This window comes from Atractosteus spatula, chromosome 11 (assembly GCF_055471065.1).
Source record: "Atractosteus spatula isolate fAtrSpa1 chromosome 11, fAtrSpa1.hap1, whole genome shotgun sequence".
In the NCBI taxonomy this organism is placed as follows: domain Eukaryota; kingdom Metazoa; phylum Chordata; class Actinopteri; order Semionotiformes; family Lepisosteidae; genus Atractosteus; species Atractosteus spatula.
This window is the reverse complement of record NC_142716.1, coordinates 10,481,330-10,500,061: the sequence shown is the minus strand read 5'-3', so window position 1 is coordinate 10,500,061 and position 18,732 is coordinate 10,481,330.

Here is an 18,732-nt window from a genome sequence, read left to right as displayed (position 1 = left end):
AAAAATCAGGAAAAATTAATCAGTGTGCAAGTTTAGTCTTTTCACTTGCAAATCATCTTCATTGTACTACGATATTAAAAAGTGTGTGGTGATTGTTATATTCTCTGTGATGGCATTGTAATACAGTACATGTATTAGAGGAAAAATATTTTTAGATGATCAGATATTATGAATTGCAATAAGCTAGGTATGGGTTTGGAATGGGGATATGTGTATTAGTCTGTGCAGTATTCAAGAGACAGTGACAACAAATCCAGGCAGCATTCTTTTCCAAATGAGGTGTCTTCAAAGATAAATAGGACATCACTGTGATAGTGGTACTTTATGAAGTTCTTTAGAATGTAAAAGACCAATGATTCATGTTATGTCAGAGCTTTGGCTGAATGAAAGAAACTTCATTCTGCACCATTTAGAGCTTGGTGGCATTCTTTCCTTTATTATTATTCCACATACATTTTGAACTACATGTCAATGATCTTTTATAGCAATGCCTCTCCATGACAGATGAGTGACTGTAATATTCATGAATAATAAAGCAAGGTTTCTAGTTCTCACCTTCAACTGGTTTAAGGCTAGCCTATTAAAAAGCTCAGATGATTACTTTGACGCAAGGACCAGCATAAAAATGAAATACATCCCTTCTAGAATTTTCACGACATGTCACTTAATTTTCTATGTTAAATTAATGAATTTATGAATGTGTGAAACATACAACACTGATGGTTCCAATTGTACAACTAGTAACTGCAAGAGGCATGCTCATGAGGCATAGATGTACAGTATATACACTTTTTAACCTTATTCCCAGTTAATTCCTACATTCCTACATTATCTTATTCTTTTTCAGAAATACATCTATTTACAGGCTGCCTGAATTGATGTTCATCAAATTCCCCCTTTTCATTATATACAGTAAACTACACAAACCAGTAACTTATGTTCAGATAACCAATATTTAATTAAATGATACACAGTTGGACGAGAGCCTTGGATCAGTTACTGTACATTTTTTGTTTCTTTAGTTTAGTAAGATGGTAAAAAATGATTAAAATTAACATTACGTAACTGCTTTCTCAAATGAGATTTAAGACTATCCTACGAAGAAACCAGCATTCCTATAAAACATAAAAATACATGATTAATTGCCCTTGGCAATAATTTATATGCTGTCTAATCCAAAACACCTGTGTTGTCCTTCGGAAATACAATACTGCAACAAAGTTTTCTTAGACAAATTATGAAAAACTACAAAATTGTGTTGGTAATTGGCTAGATGTTTTGTTAAGTATTTTACCCGTTGGTTATTACATTAAATATACGGTAAATACAAATATAACTAATAATAAGGAATAGTGTCGCAGCTACTGTACAAATTTGTGGTATTCTTTTAGTATACCACCAAGTAAAGGAAAGTAGGACCCTTTTGTTCTCCTGCAACAGGTTCTTAATATCTTTCAGAACCACTAGTGCACACACAGACCAGACAGGACAATTATCCTAAATTATTGCCCTTTTAATCCTTTTTATTAAACACAGAACATACAATACAACAGTATCTCCAAGGGGCTGCATATTCACAGACAAGCAGAAGATCCCAATGGAATCTGGTTACTGAAAACCAGTGCCCCAAAGGAAAAGTCCAGCACACCAGCTCGTCAGAGACCTGGCGTGCTCTTAGGCACCCTCTTAAGTCCCCGCTGTCTTGAAATTGGACATCTTGCCATGTTTTCTCCAAGTCCAATATTGAGTTAAGGGGAGGAGGAAGATGATGCCTATGTCTACCTCTGCTGCTCTCTGTAGAGTCCCCCTGTGGTGTCTGACTCTTCTCCTCTAACCATTGGTAGGCATGTATTGCAGTTTAACATGTTACTTCTGTATTGGGTGGTTAATGATGAGTGAGCAGAAACAGTGAGTAGTACAATTTTTGTTAATTGCCAAATGCCCCACTATCTGTGCTAAGAGGAATTTCGATTGATGAGAATCTCAAAGAACTAAAGAAAGACCAATCAATTCCCTCACACGTGTTGCCCACACCCACACTTGTCATACTGTGACAATAACATTACAGCCTTTGACTTTGTAAAATTAAAATTTTTTGCACTTTCTGAAATCAGGGAACACAAAGGATACCCCGAGCACTTTTTGTTTTCAGTAAAATGTAAGTCATGTTTCAACAAGAGAAAACTACCAACAAACTACATAATAAAAAATAACTATAATTGAGAATATGTACTTGAAAAAATTTTTTTTAATGGTACAAGGTAATTCGTGGTCTGAATAATGGACACACAAGATATACTGGTATAGTAATTCTAATTTTACAAATAAAATACTTTTGAATTTGGCTTCATTATTTTTCTCATTTAATTGATCGATCCATGCTAAAATTAGTATTTTAGTTACTGTACATATATGTCATTGTCTGTTTCACCCTTCAATATGAGGATTATATCTGAAAAATATATAAGCATGGTCTTGCATTACATTCATTCATTTTTATCTTATTCATCTTCTTCTTTTTGCTATATTTTATTGTTGTAGGCACCTGGTTTATAAAAAATAAAACCATATGAAAAGCAATTTAAATCACTAAATGCATGCTCCTCTTTACTTCTGTATGTTCAAAATAAGCATAGCATATCCAGTGTGTTAGCATTGCAGAGCTTTAACACCCAGTGAAGACTTGCAATATAAAAAAAGAGAAAAAAATCCCTCCCTGCTCTCCTCTAGCAATGTAAGTGTTTTTAAGACATCAATTGTCTCAAGAAAGGCTGTCATTGATCCTTTACTTATTGTTTCCAAGGGTGAAGAGAAAAACAAAATCACGACTCATTTCTTTCCATGGCAGTTGCATGGCTCACTTTTGACCTGGGTCATACATTACTGTGTACTTGCAAAACCCTAGGCAGGCAGTTACTTAGGTCCAGCAGGAATTGCAGTAAAGTAATTACTCATGCTTAAAAGCTTAGAGCTCTGTTATTTTTTTTATTTTAAACAGTGGTAGTGTAGAAGCAGAGATGGAATCAAAAACTATACCAAATCATCCTACAGTGTTAAGTGCTTCAAAATAGCATAGCTCGGAACAAACAGGCTTCTTCCGGGGTTACTTTCTGGTCCAGTAGCCACTAACGCTCCCAACTGCAATCTATTGTCAAACCTAGCCCGCCTATTGACAGGGCTATTGATTTCCTGATTAATGTACCTGTCTCCTATTGGCATTTACTGCAGGAGACATAATTTTAATGTGTGCATGATCAATAGCTCCATCAACACTCAGAATTCCTGCTGTCAGACTGCAGGGTGTGTTGTAGAATTGCAAGAACTTTGCATTCTTTCATAATGAGTGCAACAATTTCCATCACTGACTAGGAAGATTTTTTCGCCAACTCCTTCTGGAAAAAAAAAATACAGGAAAATGTTAATAATTGAATGTTATTTTTACTTATTTAAGATGACTTCAAGTAACCTCTCTTATGAAAAAAACACAACCACCCTTACAAAATGTTCCTGTCTAATATTATATATTATATGCTGAGTATCAAAAGATATTTAGAAAAAATAAACTATACTGATTTTGGATAATGATTATATTTTTGGCACCATTTAAAGTAATTGCTCATTGATGACTTAGAGTTACTCTTGCATGATTTTATTGCATAAATCCATAAACCAATCACCTCAGTAATGAGATAAATTTGGCACAGTTGATGATGAGATTATCTGTTGAGGGGTAGGCCCAAGTGTGATGTTTTAGGAAGGAGTTCCTGGTCCCAAAAGAACTTTACTTGTAGCGTCTGATGGCAACCTGATCACATGATATTACATGGATATGACAAGTCCTGTGACCTCACCTGCTGCCCTTCTGTGGGTTCATCTTGATGTTAACAATGTTACAGAAGGTGATCTTTATTTCTGCTCATGTTATAGTTGGTTTCTGAAGAAATTTGCGTTTGATGGGAACTTAAGAAGTGTCCTCCTCATCAGATATAAACCCCTTTGAAAGTTTAAGATAAGATCATTTTATTAGCCATATACAATTTTTTGCATTAGGAATTCGTCTTTTCGCATACCCCAGCTTGCTCTCCATGAGACACAGACAGGGAGAGAAGCTGGGGGTCAGATCACAGGGTCAGCCATTGTACAGCGCCCCTGGAGCAGTTGGGGTTTAGGGCCTTGCTCAGGGGCCCAACGGAGAAGAATTTCTCTGCCGGCCACAGGAATTGAATCGGCAACCTTCCAGACACAGGCACAGATCCTTAGCCACAGTGCCACTGAGCCAAGTGGACATTAGCATTTAGGGTCAGAAACCAGTAAACAGACATAAGGGTGGTGTGGTGGCTCTGTGGCTAAGGATCTGCACCTGTGGCTGGAAGGTTTCCGGTTCATATCCTGCAGCTGGCAGAGGAATTCTACTCTGTTGGGCCCCTGAGTAAGGCCCTTAACTCCAACTGCTTGTGGGGCGCCGTATAAATGGTTGAACCTGTGCTCTGACCCCAATCTTCTCTCCCTGTCTGTGTGTCTCATGAAGGGTGGGTATGCGAAAAGACAAATTCCTAATACAAGAAATTGTATATGGCCAATAAAGTGATCTTATCTTATTTGTCCAGGTTTTATGAGAGGGGTGATATAGAATCCTACAAGACAGCATCTGCAACTTTGTGCACTGTGTGTACAATGCAGATGTAACATGTGCATTACTTCCAGCAGTGGCCACACATGCTACTAGCTTTTGACTTCAACAGTAGATTCCCTGTTGATCAACCCTGTTAATGACACATGTTAATCAGCATAATGAATTTATCTGTCATGTTTGTTTAATAAAATGTCAGTGCACCTGCTGCAAAAAGATTTTGTAATTTGCCTAATAATGAGTTTGTAAATTTGTTGCGGTAACAAATTAAGAGATCAGTTTATTTAAATGTTCACTGTTTGTTGGAAAGTGTGGAGAAAAGTATAGTAAGGCACAATGAAATCATGGTGTGAAACAGAAACACACGGGATAGCTATGAGCCATGGTAAAAAACAAAAAATGACGTGAATGCAAGTAAATGGTAAAAACATTAGCAAACTGCAAAAATAACCTACAGACAAAAATAGGAAACAAGGGAACAAACATTTTCTCTATAGAAATATGTTATATTTTATAGGAAAAAAATGTCTGTGATATAATTAATTTGGAATGCTTTGTAAAAATAACTACATTAATAACTAATCCAACAGTTTATTTAACATTAGCCTTGCTTGCATTACTCTAGAAAAACACTTAATATATGATGATTGTTTCAGTTGGCAATCACTGCACCATCGTATCAAACTATCAACCAAGACATATTTATGTTTTTCATTCTTAATTTCTTCTTATTATTATTATTGTTATTTGGTGTCTTCTTCTACAGAATCATTAGACCAAAGCTACAGTACAATGCTGCTCTACCCAGTTGTTATTTTTGATATTTTTTATTTCTTCATTATTTTTTAATACATGGATGATTGCCCATTAGGACTTCTGGCGTGTAGGGGCAGTAACATCCTGTTGCTGTTACCCTAACATTAGTTTTTTTTTACAAGACAAGGTTGTTAGCCTTGTGCCCAGCCTGGCACCCAACGTGAGGCACAAACCCACTACCCTGAGATTATGAGTCTCTACCAACATATATGCTCTACCAACTCTACCAACCGAGCTAGTCAGGGTCATTTTCAAAAACATGTGACATACAGTACTAATCCCCAGAAGAAAACTCATGATATTTAGTAGGATTATAAAGGCCTAAGTAAGTTGTGCCAAAATGAAATTCATTATGATGGGTTTCTTTGACTGGCAAAATTTGATGAATTTTGAAAATTGTAGTTCTTTGACTTTTTTAGGGCAAATGAGTTGGATTTATGGATTGGCTGCCATATTAGATTTGTACAAAGAAATCACATGACATTTTGTCTGAAATCTCTTGTTTGATTGGAACACAATTTAGTATACAAAGACTATAATAGGCTCCTTTTTCAAGATTGTGTGAAACAAGCTTTGTCATTAAAAACATCAATAAGCCAATCAAATTTTGCATAAGTTTAATTTGCATACCACAATATATTCATAGTAGAATGATTAGGGCTGTGAATAATTACAGAGAATTACCTATTACCTAATTACTCATGAGAATTATAGTCCCTAACAGAATAAAGCTAATTGTTTACATGATTTGAAAAGCCATTTAAAATGTTTGACATTCCAACATATCAAGAAACCTTAAATGTTCTAGAAAAAAACATGTCAGTGACACTTACAGTATGACCTTAAGGTCACATACATTTTTTAGAACTTCTCTTAAACACTACAGGATGCAAATAGGATTATGGTTACTCTGGAACACCAAAGGAAACTCATGCATTCTCTGTTAAAAAAACGTTTGTTTGTGAAAAGATATATGTCACTTTTTACTACGGCAATGTTTTTATTTTATTATTGTTATGTTTCTTTTCTGGATATGTTACAACAAAACAGGCACAGTGGATTATATAATAAATGGGTTTGGAATATTACATTGTTAAGCAACACATGACAGCTGGTTTTGTAAAACTTGAGCACAAAGCAGTGAAAAAAGTCTGACTGAATAATGCATTCATACTGAATAAAAGGTATTCTGTCTTCATTAGATTTAAGTAGCTCCCTGAAGACTGGGTACAGATGGCTGTCTTTGCAAAATGAGGACGTAGTATCCTTTTGGAAACTACTAAAATGAAGACTATGAAACCTCTGAGATATCCAAAGGGAAAACTTATCTAGAGCTTGCATTAGTAAATTTAGACTAAAGATGCATGTACGCATGCACCACCATGAGCTTGCTAAAAATGCATCCTAAGTAGAATAGAACTGTATTTTATACCATATACATTAAAAAATAGTGAAAAACATTAAATGAAAAAGACATGAAATTCAATTATAATTTCTAATTTACAATTCTAAAACTTTTTTTGTGTGTGAGTCATGTGCCTGGAAACCAATTAGATTGGTATCAGAGTAAACAGGTTAAATATATTAAGGGTTAAATAAAGCTAATTGTTCACATGATTTGACAAGCTATTTAAAACGTTTGGCTTGTCCAACTAATCAAAAGCAAAACGTATCTCATAACCGGGAACCCTTAAATGTTCTAGCAAAAACATGTAAACAATATTTCACAGCTTTAAATCTGAATAAATGTGCAAGTATATTTATGAACATATTTCTACAGAGCTTGTACTTTTTGACTCTTGATTTTAAAGTGTCTCCATACAGTATGGCAGTAGCTATCAACTCAGGTATCTCTGAACTCCTGAGAATACCTAATATTAAAAAATTGAAATTAACTTTTTGCCCAAGGTCTAATAATCTCTGCTCTACAAACAGTCTTACAGTATATAGTACATTGGAGCTATTTTGGTAACAAAACAAATATGCTGACTTGCAGGTTATCTTTTATGATATTGTATTTAGTACTGTAATTATTTACAATAATTGTACATTTCAGTAAGATTTTATTTGATGTTGTAACTGGAAGCTGTTTTTTAAGAGTTGTTTGTTGAGCTGGATCCACTAAACTAAGAACTCCAGCTGTAGAATTTCAGTATTTAATTCTCTTGGAACCTGAAAACTCACATTCTGTCAAAACACATACATGTAGAACAAAGGCTGAGTAGAAATAATTTTAAGAACAATGAATCATGGACTACCATGCAATGGAATTTATCTCTGCCTCTTAAAATCAACAATTAATGCTAAACAATGACTTGGTAATGCCATAAGGAAAATGTGGATTTCATCAGAGTCCTTGTCTTTTTTTCTGTTCTTAACCTCGGGCTATTCATACTTGAAAGCCTCAGTGGAACTGAGGATATAGAATACCATATAAAGTGTTTTGTGTTTGTCCTTGACTTTCAAAAAATGCATTTAGATTTTGCATAGTACGCTTTATGGTAGCAAAGGGACCTGTGATCTATCAATATAATTTTGTTGCTTTGTTTATTTGCAGTTTGAACCAATTTACCAATAATTATTTTCCTAAAATGTATATAACATTCAGTACTCTATATACTGTTTGATTTTTCAAACTATGTTTCAAGCTGAGGTGCTTTGTCCATTTTTTTTCTGTTATCTATGGAACTTTGCAACAGAATAAGGTCATGTTAATATTTCAATAAAAGCCTTTGAAGTCACATGTTGAGCCATAATTCCTACTAGCTTTAAAAATTCTAACTGTAATTGACCTAATCAGTATTGGAAAATACATTATAAAAACATTCATAAAATGTTGATCTCAGTCTTGGAATGCCCAACCCACCATTTATAATATAAATTGAATTGAAACTATATGCATTGTAAACCACATAACTGGAGTAAAGTAAAGTAAAGATGTCCAAATGTTTATTCTACAGAGTTTAAAATAGACTTTTTCAATTTTTACATGATAGATCTGTGATCCAGAATCCCTAAGTGCAGTTTTCTGTGTTTTTCATCCCTGTAGACGTTCACAGCAAAGGGAAATTCACAAAATATTCAGGTTTTTAAGTTTTGTTTGCCATCTTCTATCTAGACTGATCATATAAGATTTATGGACCACAGTTTTCAAAATCCAGTGTCCAGGTATAGTGTTTGGGGACACTTGCTTTTAAAGAGTTGCCCTTCTTTGCATGAAACATTTACTACAGTAACATGGCACTGTTCATAAGAGTAAGGCTGGCTTATGCTGGTACAGTATATGTGGGTACAGTGGAGATTAGGTTAGGTGTTAAAAATAAGTCAAGCATTTTATATCTTTGAAGTAAAGCAAACTTGGTGAGAAACAACGTTCAATTATTTTATGAATTTATAATTAGAAATGAATTATATATTTTTTTCTTCAGCTAATTTGCTTCTCAATGTGCGTTGTATTTTGAGTAGTTTCAAGTAAATTTGCTAGTTTTAAATGTGTCATTAACCAGCTCAACACATTGGATTCTCAACATAAAACAATCTAATTTTTTTGCTGTTGTGAATCACATATTATATAAGTGTGTGAATTCTATAAATTCTAATATGACAATTTCCTTAGCTTTATGGTATTATTTGTCAGTTGGTTACCCTTGAAATGTCTGTCAGATAGTGTGCCATCTTAACTGTTAGCATAAATAATTAAAATTTACATTAACTGTATAATACAGTTAGAATGAAGTGTTATACATTATTACCATGAAGAACATCTGTAAGCCTGTATACAGTATGTAACTTACAATTAGTGCCATTTAAATTAGATTTCTAGTCCTAGTATTGTTTAAGATCCATTCATCCATTTTCTAACTGCTTCATCCAATAAAAGGTAGAAGGGGAACAAGAGCCTATCAAGACTGAATACAACCTGGAGTAGAAGGCTTAATAATAATAATAATAATAATAATAAGAATAATAATAACAATATTGTAATCGTAAAATGTTGAACTATCAAAGTTGAATAATGCAATAGTAGACAGAGAATGGTTGGGCTATCAATTTCTTTTTTTCTTTGATGCTCTTGACAGAGATCAATGGTAGTTCTAAGGTCTATAAACAAATGCCTAGGCTAATAAGAAGAGCTCTCTAGATAATATATTTGTCTGTTTCTCGTCTTCAAAAGCAGCTTACTCTTATCTCCTTGTTAGAAGAATGTTCATTGACATTTTCTTTTGAGAGTCTTGAGTGTAGCCTAAACACAGGTTAGTAAATTGTGTGTTGGATACATCTGAGGACACACATCAATCAGTCCATTAGTATGATAGTGTAATTAGAACAATAAAACAGCCTAGCAACAGTACCTTAATGTTCTGTCTTCAGTTATCTCATACTCTATATGCATAATTTTGTTCTGTTGAGGTTCTTTGCAGAACAGACTGAATACCCCTTTATGTCTGTATTAGTGATATTTTTTTCTTTTTATTTTCCTGTTGTTTTTTTGTCATGTCTAGCTTTGCAAGAACAATATGTATGGTAAATTATCTTTAACTAATTTTACAAAAACATGTTTTCACAAAGCCATCTTCTGCAAAAATCTAATAATATCGTGCAGTTAGGTACTCTGAGGTTCAGGGATTTCCTTGAGGATAATTTTTTAAATTAAATATATTGTATGTTAACATGTTATCTTATGTTGTTTTGTAATTTATAAAAGGTATATTCACTAGAGTTAGAAATTAATTGGTTTTCTGTTCATACTGAGTATCGTTACCATTACTTACACATTCAACACAATCATTATGCACCTGCTTAGAATCATCAGTTCCATCTTCCCACCAATGCATGTAAACTACAGGACAGATTAAACTGGAGTAATCACACTGCAGTGGGTGTTATAAAGTACAGCTAGAGGTTTGCATTAAATTCTGATTTAGTTCCAGATTTGGTGGGGAGCTGTCTTAATTTCATCTTAATTTCACTATCTGTGCTTTAGCATGGGTCCTTCATTGATCCCCTAATAATAAAACCTTCCAAGAAACATCCATTTCACATTCAATATTACACAGTACAGAATACAGTACAAGCATACATATAGAGATACATCTTGTTTTTACATGATAAAAGAAAACAAAATATTAATTTTTAATTATTTTTTAGCAAATTAAATGTGGCTTATAATGATTGGATACAAATATATATACAGTGTGATATGACTCTGTAATGATGTTTGATAGGAACTCTGTAATGTAACTGTAACTGTAACTCTGTAATGATAGGAACAATCAGACTAAATTAAAAGCAATATTAGCATATGAATTAAAAGTATCCAATGTACAATATTATTAATACAATAATAAAACATGCATAGCAAAACAATGCATGTATGAATCAGTCTACCTTCATACAAATGGCTGATCTTTCACTCATTATGTACATATTACTGTAATAACACAGGGTTAAAATACATTGACTATAATACTCATTATTGCCAGCCTTTTAAATTAAATCTATCTCATACAAGTGATTACATTAATATTCTTAATGATAAGTAAATATTTTCTTAGTTACAGTATGAACTAAATGTTATATCTGGAACAATAGTGTAATTGTTAAGTTTTCTAGTGTGAATATTGTACACACTTTTTAAACATTACATTACATTCTTATGCTTATCCAAAGCAACATGGTAACCTTGCCATTCTGAAGCATTTACAGGAAGATGGAACTGAGCTGATTTCATCACAGCTGTCCCGATGTCTTCCACTGGCAATGTGCTAAACATAATCCTGGAAAGGAAAGGATTCCACTTATATTTCCAGTTTGTGCATAAAGTCTGATTTTGGTTCAGTTGCAAATCAGACAAAGGTGAGAATGAAACTGTTTGTGCGGGGTGTAGCAGTTACTACCGAGTATACAGCTATATTCAGGCTTAAATAACTGGTCAGACAAAATAACAATTGGATTTCAAGATTTCTCTTGTTGCAGAGAAAGTATTGAGTACAATGTCATTTAGGTGTGGATTCGCTCTCTCTAACCCTGGTGTTTCTAGAAGCTCGGACAATGGTGTGCAGGGCCATGTGGTTGATTATGTTTCCAGGGCTCATGTTAGAGAGAGAGCTGGGAGAGTGAGCAAAAAGTCCCATAACCATAATTGATTGGTTGTAATGGCAAGGGGTAGTGATCTTCCCCATCCTGCAAGTTCCTAATTGGTTGTTCATCCTAGGATGATTAACAGGTTATCTCCACCAAGGTCCCATTTCTAGATGGGTCCCACCCATGCTGACAAAGAGGCATTGAGTGTTGGGCACTCCAGATGAATCCAATGGACAATGTCCTGGTTTGTTTAAAACATCAGGGCATACTACTTATCAAAGGGGCTCATCTCAAATATATTCCTAAATCTTAACACTGAGAAGCTGAGAGTCATTGTCCATTCAAGGCAACAGAAAGATTATTAGATTTTTTAACACTTAATTCTAAGTGTAATAATAAGCCTTTCTGGTACAACTCTAAGAGTAAAATAAATGTAGATTACTTTGAACTGCTGCACTGTATATTAGGTATCCTGTGGTGAATATCTTGGCAGAATGTCGGTATTGGGAGGTTCTGAGTGCATTGTCAAGATAAGACAAACTAAGTGCAGATTAAATGATATATCTCCTATTACAGTGTTTTTTTTCTTTTATATCCATAATGTGATCAAAAAGATATGTCACAAGATCTCTAGTTTAAAGATTCCCATAGAGGACATCTCAGAAGAACAGCTCTGAAGCTCAGCATGTACTGTATATCTAGAAATTAATGTGGATTTAGTTTAAATAGCAGCATTATTTTCGACTTGTAGAACAGATTAATTTCTTCATCTCTAATTTTCAGATTAAGCGCTTTCTAAAGTCACCTGACTTTAGAAATATGAAAGTAGAAAATATGAAATAGATTGCACATTAATTAAATTAATCCCAGGAATCTAAAATCATTAGTTGGCTGAGAGCAGTCATTTCCTTGTAAACACCACAGTTAGGTTGTTTTAGTAATCATTTAATTGCCTGCATATTGTGTTTGTCACAGTACTGTATGTTCCGTGCAGGGACAGATCAACAGTGCTAAGAGGCATGAATGCAGAAAAAAAATATCCAAGATATTCAGTAGGCTTAAAAACATTCTTAGAATTTCTGAAAGAAGAATCTGACACTAATCTCCACTAGTACATACAGTAATCTGTTTCTACTACCTCATATTCCATATCGCCATATTGCAGTTCTTTTGCCACCACGTTGCAATATGCCTTTTCTGCACTTAAGATGCAGTGACACCTGTCCTGTTTATATGGTGCTGAGTCTGTCTGTATTGGATGTTTAATACAATCACAGTCAGCACAGAGGTATTATAAAAACTCTAATTATCTAAGATCTTGTACCAAAATAATCTACTGTAGAAGTATATTAATTCATTAACATACAGAAACATTCAGAAAACCAAAGCATGTTGATAAATGTTCTAAAGGTACATGTCTTCTGTCTGAATGTACAGTAAGTGTGTTTTTTAAATGTAATATAATAATATAAATGTAAATATAATTTTTCATGAATTTGTTTCTAATAACCTCCACTTTCTATTGGTTACTCATTTGTGTCTAAACAGTTATATTAAATTAATATATACAGTACAGTTATTTACACCCTTGATACAATGTAACTGAAAGTTAAATATTCACAGAAAGAATGCTAGCGTTCATTCAGTACTTTATTTTGACTGAGGACTACCAGTAACACTATCCTGTTACAAGTCACATGCCAGAATATTGGTATTTCATTGATTGTTCTGCGGCAAGCAGATTTTTTCCAGATCTTTCAGATTCCACAGTTTTCTTTAGTAATTTACTTTCTGTAGTTCATACCCTAATGTTCTGCAGCAGGGGTCAGGAACCCTTCAGAAGGGGCATGCTGAGAGTTAGCACATGTCCTTGTTTCTATGGATTTGCATGCCATTGATACTTCCCTATTAGGATTCCCCATTTTTCACCACTGTAGTCATCACATTATTAAGCAAATAAAAACATTGGCAATGAAATTCAAAATATTGGCAATGATCTTTGTATGAATCGCTTTTTTTGCTTTCTTTGGGTAGCATGTTGTAGAGAATTACAGAACATAGTTTTTATCGTTTTTTAACTTAATTTCTTCATGGCTTATTAGACCTTTATTCTATGCGCTGTTAAAAATCCCTTTGCATGCCAAAAATGGCATGCATGCCATAGTTTGTTCTACAGGATTGAGATCTAGACTCCCTTGAGATGGAGCCAGACCTTTAGATAAAACATCCCAGTTTACTTTTGAATGCATTTATTCCTCAATTCTATGATGAGCACATACTGTAGGTCAAAGGATTCAAAACACCTCTAAAGAAATACACATCCTTATTACAATATTTATTTCCAATATGTTTATGGCATGTGTGAATAAATTTGAACATTGAGTATTTAGAAGAATATTTGATTATTTTGTACACTCTGCCCAGTCACAGTGCGTCTCTTTCTTTCGCCCTGACGGTGTACACCACCCTGATCTCCAGAGAAGACCCCCTGATTAATGCCTTGTTCAGCCCAGACACAGATGCACGTAAAAGATGACTGCTCAGTCTGAAAGTATCCTTGCTTTCATTGCCAGACCCCTCATCCCTGTGCCGTGACATGGAATGAAGCAAAGATCTAGACTTTGGTGGCTCTTCCCTGTGCTCCAGCCTTCCCTGCACTTCCCTCTCCCGTGCTTCAGTTCTCCATCCATCTGCCTACTTCCTGGGCGATCCCAGTGGACTGTCCACCACTCAGCAGTGCCTCTTTCTCAAGTAGCAAGCTCTCAAGGAGTCCAGACTGATCCCAGGGAGTTTCACCCCAGCCTGGCATTACGCAAGCCTGCCTTGCACCCAATGTACAGCAAGCCGGTCACTCCCCACTGGACTGTTTCACCCTAGCTGTTGGGTCCATATCACCTTCAGAGTCCACCCCCCATCTCCCCAGGTACATCAACGCAGGTTGTAATGCACAGAGTTTGTACCGTGTTTGTGTGGGTATTCTCTAGGTGCAATACATATTCTTTGTATTGTTTGTCAACTTTTAGTTTCAAGGGGTGAATCATTTTGGAGGCTACTGTTATATCCTTAATTACCTTGTTTACAATTATATCCTTATCCTTGTTTACAGCTAAATATTTGTTCAGTTTTCTACCACATTCCAGAGACATGATGGTTAGGTTGTTGTTTCTATTGCCCCTTTGTGTATAAGTGTGTGTTTGGGTGTGTGGGTACATGTGTGTCTGTGTGCATGCAATGCAATGCACTGATCTCCCATTAAGGTTATAACTTTGCCTTGATCCCTGTGTTTCTGAGATTGCTGCAGGCTCCAGCTTTCTGCAGTATTTACCAGGGATGAACTTTTTTTCTGATAATGGATGGAAAAAAAACTTAGTTTCACTGTCGTTTGTGGATTTTTATACTGTATGTGCCTAGGATATATTCAGCCTGTATAATTTGACTCTCAATAAAAAATGGAGATTCTATTGACAAAGGATAGCAAGTTGAATAATCGGTGGTCCTTGCAAGTTGATTTCTTTTAATCTGCTGCACTTAAATCCTATTTATAAAACAAGAAATAGAAATGTGTAAGAAAAAAGAGTACTTAGCTACACTCCAGGAAACAATTTAAAATAATGACAGAATGAAACAGATTACATTAGCAATTTTTAAGTCAGCACTTCACTCACTTTCCTTGTATGTCCCACAATATAAACCAACTGGACTTGCTGGTTGCTTGCTCCTATATAAGAAAGCTACAGTATGTGGCTGGTGATAGCATCTCCTGAAAGTGTTTGTGCTAGTTCATAGATTAGATGGTAATTCTCACACTGGGTTTAGAATCTGCAGATGAATGACACCGGTAATTTGTATAGATGTTAATTAAAAACTCAGTCAACTTGAAATGAATCTATTTACCTTTGTATCTCTAAGGAAAATGGTAATAGTTTATGCTTCAGGTACAACTTCACTGGTTTCATACTAAAGCAAACCTTAGTAAATAAAACAGCACTTGAGCTTAACATTTATATAAATCTTGATAGAAATATGAAATATGTATTATTCTTTACTGACCCAAAAAAACTGACACCATTTCTACGCATTCCATACCAATGATCACTCACAATTGTTTGTATTTTTGAGAAAGTGCACTTTCTTATGAATATTGAGGACACAAACTATGATGAGATTGAAAGATTCAGATTTATCTTCATGACAAATTGATCTCCCTAGCTTGTGGATTTGTGGTCTCCTCAAAAATCAAGACCTGTGTTATTTTTAAAGTATAGCAATGAATAACAACTTGCGTTGACATCCCAGCATACAAACTGTACAATTTTGCAATGGGCTATACATATACAGTAGAATCAAGAAACAAAAGAAGAAAACATCAACCAGAATGTTAACGCAAAGGAACACGAAGATGCATCAATGCACATGGTATTTTTTAGAAAGAGAAAAAAATAAAAAATATTGCCCAAAAACGTTTTCAAATAATTGAAACAGTATTTATTTTATTGTGCAATACATTTATATTTATATCTATAGTTACATCTATATTTATATTCATATGTGTGATATGAGTGTGATACGATTTTCTGTGTACTGTTCTGTTCTAGTTTGTTCTTGTGCGTCCGGACTGTGAGTAACTCTTGTATTGTATTGTATGTATTGTACTATTATTATATAATTCGTTACACTGTGGCTGTGTTGTGTGTGTTAAGCTGCTGTTGCACTGCAATTTCCCTCACGGGATCAATAAAGTATCTATCTATCTATCTATCTATCTATCTATCTATCTATCTATCTATCTATCTATTTTACAATAAAAAAAATGCAGTTCAATTTGTGATTTAAGTAGGATTTCTGCAACTTTCCTAGTGTATTCTGACTAAATCCCTAGATTCATGCACAGGGAAGGGAAGATGGTGTACTGTATTTTACTTAAAGGAATATACCAAATGTTGAATACTAACAACTTCTGAAGTGCATATTTGAATGCACAGTTCCAGAATAATACTACATTTTTGTTCTTAGAATGCCCAGAATGTTTAAATAATATTGTTGTTAAGTTCACAGTATTAAAAAGGCTGAAGATTTTTCGAGGTTTATGAAGTTAAAACACAGTGGAAAGCATATCAATTTCAAATGTGTATAAGCTTTGAACTGAAAATAGAGAGTCCCTTGAAACACTGAGGGAGTACTTTGAGCTTTAGTAGCCTGGAGCCATCCCATGAAACATCTCCTGTCACCTCCTCTGTAACAATACGTCTGAAGGAAGGCTGGATAGAGGCAGTTGAAAATATGGGCAGAGTTGTATACTGTATATATTTGTACGTAGACATGTTTGATTAAAATATAAATACAAAACATCAAAATAGTCTTTCTAATGGATGACAAAAATTCCTCCAAAGTTTCATTCAAAGTTTTCCTACAGTATGTCATTTTCACAAGAAAGAACCTATTCTCCCAATTGCTATAGCTTCCTACACATATATTTACATATCATGTACAGATATATTCAAGACTTTCAAATCATCTTGCCCACCTATAAGGCTCTGCATGTTTTGGCACCTAAGTACCTGTCTGACATACTATCCTCCCACTCCCCAACTTGAAACCTTTGTGTGTCTTTGTGGTCCCCTATCTGTCCCCCAAGCCCGTCTACTTACTATGGTTGATAGGGCCTTCTCTTGCTGTGCCCTAAAGCTCTGAAATTCTATCCCCAAGGATATAAGAGTCCCCTTTCCCTGAGCACTTTGAAATCAAGTCTCAGAACCTTCATCTTCTGAAGGGGTTTTATTTAACTGGTTCTGTGTCTGCCCCTATTTCAAACTCTTATTGTAATTGTGTAATTCTGCTGTCTTCTATCATTGTGCACTTTTTTTTCTTACTGTAAAGTGGTTTTATTATTAAAACCTAATAACTAAAATATGGATGTACTGTAAATACCAAACAAAAAGATTTAAGGCATATCATTAAGGATTTTCTTTTTCATGAAAACAAAAATGTTTATTTTGCTATCAGAGTATCAGAACTCAGTGATGATTTATGAGTGTTTTATTTCTATTTTGTATGTTGTGCTTGATATCAGAGGCTTCCTAGTACACAACAGCTCTTGCAAATGGTAAAGGCAGAAGAAAACAAAGCAAGTAACAAAATGTCAGTACAATCAGCAAATGTCTCTCAGCTTATACTGTACATGGTTTTCCTGATCTACTCTATTATGAGATATTACATTTTTAAGACATGACCTACTCTGTGATAGCAATCCAGCACATTTACATGTGTTTTTATACCATTCTTTGATTTTCTGTAATCGTCCGTAATGTTGTTAAAGAAGAAAAGAATTTAGCAATTTTGAAAATATTTTTTTTTTTGCAAATTGTTCACTTTCTTATACTTGAAATATTATTTCGTTCACCCGGCTTGGCTCAGCGGGGCAGTGCTAAGCTTGCACCACTGTATCATTGTGGGGCATGTCACAGCTCTGCCTTGATCGCCAAGGAAAGAGGATATGCAGAGCACCTGTCTGTAAGAGTGTTCTTCCTGCAGCGGGTACTTGGGGAGTATTTAGACCCTGCTCAGTCTCTCCTTTGGTGATCCGGCACTCATATGTTCACCACCTCACTCCTGAACTACCTTCCATCAACTCATCAGGGTCTCACCTGTCCCTGGTTTCTACTTCTCTTGGGCTCCACCCGGGAGCTTTGTCCATGGTTCTTCTGGCCAGGGTTCCCCAGGATGCTGAGTGCGGAGGGCAGGAACCGGACTCGCTTTGGACTCCAGACTGGTCTCTGGAGAAGACCCCCCGATGGGCCTGGAGACAGACTTGCCTAGTAGATGACTGCCCCGACTAGGAGAATCCTATCTGGCTTCAGAGCCGGACCCCTCAGCCCTGTACCACGCCCTGGGGTAAAACACAACTCCAGACTTTGGTGGCTCTTCCCCGTGCACCAGCCTGCCGTTCACTTCCCTCTGCTGCCTTTTTAGTTTAGTTTCAGTCCACCTGCCTCTATCCTGGACTGCTCCGGCGCCTTTTCTCCAGGAGCCCAGCCGCAGGAGTCCTTGACTGATCCTGATGAGTCTGAATCCCTGTGCGGCCTTTGCTTCCAGAACCTGGCTGCAGACTTGTGTGGACAGTATCGCCTCAGGCAGCAAGATGAAGTGACCTTGCCACTCCCCCTAGACTTGTGGGGCCCTAGCACTTGGGTCCATGACATCAT